Raw genomic sequence first — 10867 nt, 5'->3', positions numbered from 1 at the left:
TGTGGCTCAAAGTAATGAATTAAATGTAGAGAAATTTTGGGATTTAGGAGCCATTTGGGAGATGATAGGAACAACCTCATATTGCTTTTTCAGTTGATGAACTCACACTATAGAGCTAATGCCTATTCCGTCTATGCTCTGTTTCTCAAGAATTAGGAATTTCAGATTTTGATAATTTGAGAAGAATATTTTACTTTTTTTGTAAATTTTAACAATTTTATGAAGCTTATTATTAATTATCTTAATTTCCTGTTTAGAATACCATTTAAAAATAAAAACTAATGTAAAATTATTGTACTTTTCAAGCCAAAGACAATTTTTAGGGGGTATATTTTAAATTAGGGCTATAATTAACTTGTTAAATTTGTTATTAGTATTTAATTTCCTGTTCAGAATAAAGCTTAACATTGCAAAATGAAAGACCAAAATTTTACTCAAAATATATATTTAGATGTTGCATAATGCTTTCCTTCATAATACATTAGCCAGTTTAATAATTTTTAAAACTTATAGCTAGGGCCCTTAGGCAAGCTCCTAACTTCTATGGGCATCACTTGTTATCAGAAAGGAAATGATTGAAAAGATAATCTGTAAAGGGACCTCACATCCTGAAAGTTTACATTTCTAGATTTCTCCTAACAGTAATGTCCTGTGAATAAATTAGTATAACAGCTATATGTGCTGGTCCAAATTCTTCTTAAGAGCTGCAAGGTGTTAGTACTTTGAGTGAGAGTATTAGCAAAAAAAAGAGAATGCAGGACAAGGAAGTGTTGCTAAGGTCTCCTGTCCAAGAAAACTAGACAGTGCTGGGCCCAAGAACAATGAGATTCCCAAAAGCTTTTGGTTTCAGACGTTGTTAAACTCACAGAATAAGCCAGTCAGGGAAAGACAAACACCATATAGTTTCACTCATATGTGGAATCTAAAGAACAAAATAAATTAACAAACAAAATAGAAAAAGACTCATAGACACAGAGAACAAACCGACAGCTGACTGTCAGGGGATGGGGAGGTGGTTGAGGAGCTGAATGAAAAAGTGAGGGGATTAAGCAAATAAAAAACTCATAGATACAGACGCAGACAACAGCATGGTGATTACCAGAGGGGAAGGGGGCTGGGGTGGGATAGAAAAGTGTAAAGGGGGGTAAATGGTGATGGAAGGTGACCTGACTTTGGAAGGTGAACTCAAAATACAATATATAGATGATGTACTATAGAACTGTACACTTGAAACCTATATAATTTTATATTAATCAATGTCCCCTCAGTAAATTCAATAAAAACCAAAAACAAGAAAACAAAACAAAAAATTTTTTAAATAATGTCTGGGAACAAAAAAATAGTTGTTAGTACTTGGCAGCTTTCTAATGTTTTATGGGGAAAATGACAAAGCATGTGGGAGGAAATCCAGCTGCTGCCCTACAGATAGGGAAAGGTGGCCAGTAGCTCTGAAAACATTTTCCTTGGTGGTTTAACTATACTAAAACAGTTTCCAACTTTCCATACCTTCTGTTCCTAGCAATAGCGGTTCAGCCCCACAGGGGTCGTAGTTTGCTAGTGAATGGTGAGTTTCTATTTTGGTGGGAGCTCTTCAATGAATTTCTGAATAACTGAATAAGTGAGGCCTTCGGGGCCCTGCCTCATAGATGACATTTGAGAGGTGTTTGTTTCACTATTTAATTTAGTTACTGCTTGGTTGGGACCAAAAAAAGTCAAAGGCAGTGTTGAAGAGGAGAATGATGAGGGCACTTGGACAATGACAATTCACATAAAGTACTGAGGAACCCTGCAGAACACAATTCTCTCTAACTCAACAGTTGCCCAAGAATTTTTTTATTTATTTTTTTTTTTTTTAACCACAGAGACCATTTCTTCTTACTCAAATACAAATGAACATTCCATGGGATTCATTTTGGAAAATGCTTGAAGGCAATTCATAGAGACAAGAAATATGGTAAGTTCTAGCTACTAATTAAGAGGTCACTTTAAGGTGATTGCCACAGCCTGAATCAGTCAGTTCAGGAAGGAAACATTTTTCCCTCCTGAAGCTGGCAGATAGGTGTCTCCTAAGGAAGACAAGAAAGTGATTTTAGAGAGAACTTTAGATGACTTGGGGCCAGTGTGGAGAGGGGTTAGGGGCAGCCCAAACAATGCAGAGCTCCCTTGCTCAGAGGGAGAATCAACAGTCATGTTGGGATTAGATTTTTTTCTTTGTATTTTATCCCTTGATAATAAGAAATTATTTAGAAAGTTTCAAACCTACTGTATACCAAGCAGAGTCAGTGCTGGGCAGTGTTCATTTTGCTGTTTGTCTGAGGAACCCTTCTTCATGGAGCCCATGACTGGATTGGGGTCAAGAGAACACCCTTTGGAAAATGTTGTTCTTTGCCTTCTACTGTCACTCTTATCCTTGAACCTAGCAGGGCCCATATATCTCCTAGTGTGCCCTGATTCCCCGTTCTCCTCCAACTATCTTCAAGTTGATTTTCAGACAATTCTTCTTGAGCCATAGACTGGCTCTAATCCTTCTAGGGGGACAGGGTACATTTCTCATCTATGACAGGAAGTCAGCACCAAAGTGTACTATATGCTGGTGCCAAGTCATGACCTTGAACTTCACCTCTGAGTCCACCTCCTGCCCTCTTGAATTGTACTTGCCTCTCTTCCTTAGGATAACAACAGAGTTGTTCTACCATGATAGCTTGCTTCACTTCACCTTACTGCTCCCTTTTTCTTCCCTTTTGGTGCCAATGTTGTCTTGTTGGTTCCAAAGTTAGCTTTTCTCACTGAGAATAGGAGGAATAAGCCCATGTATATTCTTTTTTTGGTCTGTGGTCACAGTTTCTTTTATTCGTCTAGGTGAAAATCAAGGCCATTCTGAGATACGATTTTCTCAAGAAGTCATAATGTTAATGTATATTTTGTCCATCGATCTCTACATTTAGGGAAACAAATACTCACATATTAGGAAGATAGAACTAATATATCATTTCTCCCTCATCCCAGAGTTAATTGCTTTAGTTTATCTAGTATATCTAAAAGTCTGTTTTCTCTTTTATTGATTTTATTTCTTTAAATAAAGAAATTTATTAGATGTTGTTACCTGTTCATTAGGTAACAACATCTATTTCATTTACTCAGTTTGTCATCAATTTATTTATCATTTATTGCATGTTGAATATAATGCACTACTATCAAAAAGAAATCCTGGCCTTTGCCCTTGAAAATCTTCTTTTTTGAGTCCAGAAGTAAGATATGTACATGACTAACAATAATAAGTGGTGATACGTGGAAAATTCAGTGTGAACGGAAGAGTGAGTGGCTAGATGGAGGAAAGTTACTCACACCTTCAACATAAAGAAAATATTAGAGCTATTCCTTGAAAAAGAAGTAGAAATCTTTGAGTTAAAAAAGTATATGGGTTTGCATGTATTTAAGGGATAGGAATGAGGCCAAGGGGAAGAATTGTTTTTGGTTGTAATCCACACTGCTTACTAATCTAGACAGTATTAACAGAGAAAAATAGAACCCGTAGAAGTCTTTCCTAATATACTGATTCCTCTTTACCCCCAAGCCCTCTGAATTGCCTTGTCCTTATTATTTATATTATGGGTTCAGAAGAAAAGACAGGAAGAAATAAAAGAAAATCCCTTTACATCATGGAAAATAGTAAAACTCAAAGCACCCATTTCCCAAAGAAAATGCAAGTAGTATCTCTTTTTAATAAGCTGGTTAGTTCATCAGAATTACTCGTCATTTTCAGTCTTGCTAAATCACAAAGCCCACTGCTCCATTGGAGCCAGGTTACCCTGAAACGTTAATTGGAGCTTTAAAATGTTGTTTATAGAATGCAAATGTTTAGTGTATCATATATTAGAAAATAGCAACAAATGTTGGTGGTATGTGTGGGAACAGGAGAGATGTGAAATGGGGGTGCATTTTTGGTTTAAAACCAGTAACTATACTCACTCTTCAGGGCTGGTGAGGATTTGAAGGTATTATGAGATATTTAATCAAACTTGTCCTGTATATGTTATCAAAAATACTTTACTAATGAATTCATGTGAACAAACTGCCAAAAACTTAGGAGTTTCTGCAGACTGGCCAAATGCAATCATAATTAAACTAGAAGGTTCAGTAACTGGCTTTGTAAATTATCACATCTATGCTAAGTAATTGATTTGATAATTGAAAAAGCCCATCCCAGGGATGAACAGGCAATTGGGCAGGACAGTTAAGCCAAGAGCCTGGAAATAAATCTGTGCAGAACTGGAGGGTGAAGGCATTAATTTCCAACTCTTTGCAACCCAAAGAGCATTATAGTGTAAGGATTTCCTGAGAAATGTCTTATCCCTTTCAAACTTGTAGCTGCAATAAAGATCCATGAGGCATTGTCTTTCTGGAGTTTGCAGGTTTGAGGGAAGGTATGATAAGTGATCCAATAAACAAAACCACCCTACATTGGTTGTTTGTCCCTGAGAATACAGACGTTCCTCCCTCCAAGTATAACCACAGTTATGTCAGAGTAAGAAGTAAAGCAGAAACTTTGGCAGCAGAAGGTCAAGACAAAAATCGGAAGCATAGTGAAATAAGATTGGGCTGGCACCCTCACCCAAACCACAGAGGCTAAAAATAATGCCTTTTAAAGGTTAAAAAAAATCAGAAAAGGCATAAAGAAAGAAGGTGGCTCCCAACAAAAACAGGGCTAAATCATAAAAGATGAGGAGCTGGAGGGTGGTAACCCGCAGGTACCATGGGTATGGGGAGGTGAACAATGTAGAGTCTGCAAGTTTGGAGACTCTACAAAAGTCAAGAATCCAGGTTGGGATTCTGGATGAAAAGGCAGGTAAAAAGTCTGTATCAGATATGAGGATGATCAGCTAAGTACAGATGTGGCAATTATAAGGACTTGGCTGTTATTCTAAATGAAAAGGGAAAACACAGGAGAGTTTAAGATAGTGGAGGAACATGGTCTAAACTGTTATAAAAAAGAAAGAATCATTCTGGCTGACACTATTTTTATGGAATATAGTCTGAGAAAATATATGCTAAAATGGAGAAGCAAAAAGTCCAGTAAGGAGGCTATGATAATAATCCTTGTGCAAGATGATAGTGGCTTAGACCAGAGAGCAAAGGTGGAGATAATGACAAGAGGCTGAGCAACTGGCCAAGACTTCCACTAGCTGTTGTGATGCTGCTTAGCAGCAGCTGAGCCCTGGGAATCCTGCCCAACTGTAATTCTTTTGACCAGCCTCCTTACTGGGCCAGCATACAGGCAGCTGATCTGGGCTGAGTAGGACAGTGTGAGCACCAGGCAGAGATAATCAGTATGCTCTTCTGGCAGTATGCCTGACTGCCTAGCAAAGTGCCATACTTTCTCCATGCGGGAGCTTCTGACAGATGCATGCAATGATGTCCTCTCCATGTTAAGTGCTGGCTTATGAAAGTAACTAGACCAGCACAATCTATGTCCCCACCCCTAGAACCAACCACCTACCTGCATATGGTTCCAGAATCCATTGTCCTTTTCTTTGGATGGGGCACCCATTCCTGCTCTTGTGCTCTAGGTCCCAATCCTTCTCTTCACCTCAAGGACTTTGTTTCTGTCTCATTATACATTCCTCTACTCTGGATTATTCCCATCAGTATACAAACATCACCTAAGAGAGTCCATCCAAACAAAAGCCTTTTCTCTTCCTTCTCAATATGATACAGCCTTTTCTCCTATCAGTCCAGAGAAATGGCTCAATATGAGCTCACCATGAGCACTTGCCAAATCTATGATGTGTTCATTGAATTTGATCAGTGAGCAGATTTTGGCATACAAGATACTTCCTTTGTCCTGAAACATTTTCCTCTTTCTTTTCCTAACACCACACCCTTTTATATTTTTATCCACCTTGTTATCCACTCCTTCTCAATCTACTTTGCCTGTTACTTTTCTTCTGTGGATTGGTAAAATGTTGATATACATTTGGGCTCTGTCCTTAGCTTTCCACAAGAGCTACATTTCTTCCTAATTCCCTTCATCCAGATCCATGCCATTAAATAGTGTGTATTCTGAAGCCTCCCAGATAGATAATCCAGTGCTGTTCTCTGCCCTGATGCCTGACTCATTGACTCAACGACTCAACTGCTATCTGAAATTTCATTTGTGTGTCAAATTGCTCTCAAGTTTAACGTTTCCAAAATAAGTTGCTGGTCACCAAAATCTCCCTCCAGACAACCAGTCCTAAAGTACTTTTCCTCCATTTTCTCCAACTCCAACCACCCTCCACCCTCTTGCTCAAGCAAAAACCTAGATGTCATGTTTAACTTTCCTCTTTTCTCAATCATGTGAGTTTTGCTGGCTCTGCCTCCAAAATACACCTTGAATCTGACCAGTTTTTACCTTCTACACTACTACGGTAATTGAAGTCAAATTTTGCTCATATTTTCTAGGAGCAGAGTCCTCTTAACAGGTCTCTGAGCTCTCAAGAATCTGTCGGCTCTCTGCACTACAGACTGCTGAACTGAAATATCTGTCACATCAAATCAGTTCTCAATTTAGAATCTACCTGTCTGGCATTATAATTAAAATAAAGTTCAAAATGATTATCATGCTTACAAAACCCTACATAACCTGGCTTTTGTTCTTTCTCTGACAAACCTGAAAGGTTCTATTTATTCACAATATTCTGTCCATATTGGCTTTGGTAGATTATTTTCCTAATTCTTCACCCCGTCCTTCTATCATATGACCTTGAAAGGCACAACAGTGGCCAAGTAGTTCCCTTGTCTACTGGACTTGAACCTGGTCTTGTGACTTTGTTTTGTTTGTGATGCTTGCAAAGATTTAAAACAAGCTTACAAGATTTGGCTTGAGCCCTACGACCCACCATGAGAACAGCACACACTTTTTAGCTTCAGCCCCTGTGGCCTAGGCTCCAAAGGGACTTGTAGTGGAAACTGGGCTGACCTGTCCAGAATTTTGGCACCAAGCCCAGCTCACCCAAATGCCTGAACTGAAATGGCCCCAACTGACCTGCAAACTGGTAAGCAAGACATACAAGAAATACACTGAATTTGAGGAATAATTTGTTACATAGCAATAGTTGACCAATACACTGATCTCTGGCCTTGAATTATGCCAAGCCCATTCCAGACTTAGAGACTTATATATGCTGTTTCCTCTATCTAGAACATTCTTTCCCCCAAATCTCTACATGGCTATATTCTTTCATTGTTTAAGAGTCCGCCTAAATATCACATCCACAAAATCCCATTCTCTGATTAATCCAACCACAGTAGCTGTTGCTACAAAAATCATTCCCCATATATCATTCTCTTGCTTTATTTTCTACATAGCATTTTTTCACTTTCTGAAATTCTTTATTTATATATGAACGTGCTTGTTGTCCATCTCCACCATGAAGGATTCCATCTCCCTGAGAGCAGAGGCTGTTGCCTCAGTGACCACTGTGTCTCTAGGGCTTGGCGCAGTGTTGAATGGATGAGTGCATTCTGCTGTGGATGTCGGACCATCCTAGAGCCTCGGGAAGCTGGCTGCAATTGCCAAGTATAAGACCATTGGCTTTCACCCTAGTTTTCATGACCCGCAGGACTGTAAGGCTGAAAACACACAACCGTTTCTAATCATACCCAGGTGCCCACTTATAGCTGGGAATTGGGTAGTTGGTTCAATACTGAAAGTCCTTTGAGTTTTGCAGAGAAAGGTGACACACTTGAAAACTACTTATAGCAGGAAATTAATTAATATATTGCTACCAGAGAACAAATGCACAAGTCATCCCTTAAAACAAATTATAAACTCTAACAAAACTTAAAAAAAAAAGTCACACTGAATTCCAGGAAAGTTTTATATCATCCATACTTGAGAAAGAAAATGTGCTGTTATATTTCTTTGTTATTTTACATCTTTCTTATATGACCTAAGATTTTGGCTATATGTACTGACTGAGTCTTGATAAAGACATTGAAAGCATAATTTCTTCATGGTGAGTAAATGTGTATTACTCACATATGCAATAGTATATTTAGTTGTGATGGAAACTGAAAAGAGAGCCATTTTAAGGGATCAGCAAAAAAATTTGCTGCTTTGCACATATATACATTCTACACAACTAAACATTTCCCATTTATGCATCAATATATGTTAATATAGTTTAACTATTATGAATGGAAATATTATTATATATTGTGTCTTTTCTTCTTTCTTAAATAAACAAAATGTGAATCTCTCATGTATGCAGTTGGCTTTAAGTAAAAGAAAGGCCAACTAATGGTGCACTAAAGGTAATATCTATCCTTTCATTACAGGGGGTTTGGAGGACGGAGGTTGCTGGTGACGTTCCAGTGGCTTTACGGCTTCAGGGCTCTGGGTTACCATCATTACAATTCTCTTGGCCTTTCCTTTAAGTTCACAAAATGGCTACCACAGTTTCAAAAAACAGTGGAGTTGAGGTAGGGAGAAGAGAGAAGAAATAGTGGCAGAGCTATCTCTGAATTTTATTTTAATAACAAAATCTATTCCAGTTGCTCCTAGAGAATTTTGCTTACATTTCCTTGACTAGGACATGGCCATATGGACATTCTTAAAAATTCTGGGGATTCTGGGAAAATAAGTATTTAACTTTTGGCCCAGAGAGAAGGAGAAGTCAAGGGAGACAAACCGGGGAACTGTGTGTTGTGAGATGCAGCCAACAGCGTATGAAATATGAACAATGAAGTGTTATCTTCAGAGGTTACTGAAGAATGTTAAGCTACAAACATACTCACCAATATCACTGCCCCACTCAGTGTGGGTTGTTTGCTAGGCATGGTAGGCCAGGCATAGGCTAAATTTTTCAGACTCTTTTGCACCCACACGTGGCCATTGAACTTGTTTTCACTAGTGGGATGTGAGCAGATGTGACGTGGTATGACTTTTTCACTCACTCTTCATGCCTTCTGCCAGCAGCACGTGGATGACGGAAGAAGCCTGGATCCCTGAGTCACCATGTGGAGAATAATCTCCAATGGATTAGAAACATGTGCTTGGACTGTTTTATGAGCCAGAAATAGATTTCTATTGTATTAATACAGATTACTAAAATCCGGAGATTTATGTGTTATAAGCACTATCATTACCTTCTTTAATGCAATAACATGTGCTGACATCACCTCAAATTTTTCATTATTTTTTGTTTCTGTTTTGCTTTATTCAGTTCTTCCATTTTCCCTATAGATATTTCTCTAATCACCTTCCCTATAACTAGCTATAAAACTTTTGCAGTTTCTCAAATATGTTGAGCAATATTCCTTCTAAATCTTTGCTTCCAGTTGGCTGTGTTCTAAGAAAACAGGTAATTAAGTGTGTTAGGATTCTGAATGAATGCTACAGTACTCTGAGCTAAGCATATAGACGTTGTGATGCCGTTTGGGGCAATTGTGGGGTCTCAGGCAGCCCTCTGATATGAGAGAGTTGCCTGATAAAGGACCAGTGACAAAGCAATATGGAATTACATGTTAAATGTAGAATCAAGGGTTACGTGCAACTGATCTGGCTGAGGTGTGAATATTGTATTATTTCAAATTAGAGAATATGGCTACTTTGTTTCTCAGAGTGGGAAAGGAAGCTTTTGTGAATAGAGTTTCAAGTATCATATATGTTATACCCATTCTACTAAGCTGTTTACTTTATAATTATTAAAATATCTAAATTAAATATCTAAAACATTTAGCCACTCATCGTTATGGATGTGATGAATATTCATGTTGCATAATAAATATTTGTTTTGAAATCTAATTAAATTTCACAGATGTAAAAAACTGTTTCACTCTTTATTAAATTAAACACTACTTCTGCTAAAAACTGGGCCTGGTCCAAAAGGAGGCTAACATGCAATGATGTGATGTTGGTGACAGAAAGTAGTGAGAAATATCACAGACTTTGCAAATAGGTCTTCTTCCCAATCTTGCTGTGCATCATTATAGGAATTACTCAGTTTCTTGAGCCTCAGTATCTTCATCCATAAAGCTGAGTCTAGAGGTGCTGCCTCATTAAGTTTTGAGAATTAAGTGAGACATGTAAAACACTTAATTCAAAACAGTACTGTGGCAATAATAAAATAAAATTAGATTATGTACTTTTCTTCTTTAATTTTACAGATAATAATATACTAAATGTTTTTGGGGGACATAATAATTATTTATACCCTCATTTTCTATACAAATATGTGTTGCCAAGAATCCAACTTTATATTTGATAATGAATCTGTATTAATTAAAAAAACAATATTTTCTCATTTACATAACACATACCTTTCAACAGAAGTCTACTCTGGAACTAAATCACCATCTTTCATCATAATTGCTGTAACATATGCAAATCTAATCCTATTCTGATATAAAAAATAACTAAAAATAAGCAGGTAATTCATATTTTTTAAGGCAATATAGTGTGCTCAAGGGGGAAAATAGTCAACATAGATATGAGTGAACTGTGATTGGTCTATTTTTTTCCTTTGCAAACTAGTATTTCTTGTGATTTTTAAAAAAAAATTATAGTTTTTTAAAAATTAGCTTTGAATATTTCCCCAAATGGGTTTTCATGGGAGAGTTAATTTGATCTACAGCCAGGGTGTCCAAACTTTTGGTGTCTCTGCACCACAGGTGAGAAAGGAGAGTTGTCTTTGGCCACACATTAAATACATTGCAGCACATAATCACACAAAAAAAATCTCATAATGTTTTAACTCAATTTACAGTATTGTGTTGGGCTGTGTTCACAGCCATCCTGGGATGCGTGCGGCCCATGGGCCACGGGCTGGAGACCCCTGTCTGGGGAAGTCTGCGGTTAATGATGTCTTCCTGAACGGGCCTGCCA

Source organism: Pteronotus mesoamericanus, unplaced genomic scaffold, assembly GCF_021234165.1.
Source record: "Pteronotus mesoamericanus isolate MK-2021 breed Mesoamerican mustached bat unplaced genomic scaffold, CSHL_Meso_final contig_50, whole genome shotgun sequence".
NCBI classification, from domain to species: domain Eukaryota; kingdom Metazoa; phylum Chordata; class Mammalia; order Chiroptera; family Mormoopidae; genus Pteronotus; species Pteronotus mesoamericanus.
The sequence above is the reverse complement of the archived record's forward strand: the minus strand, read 5'-3'. Positions refer to the sequence as shown.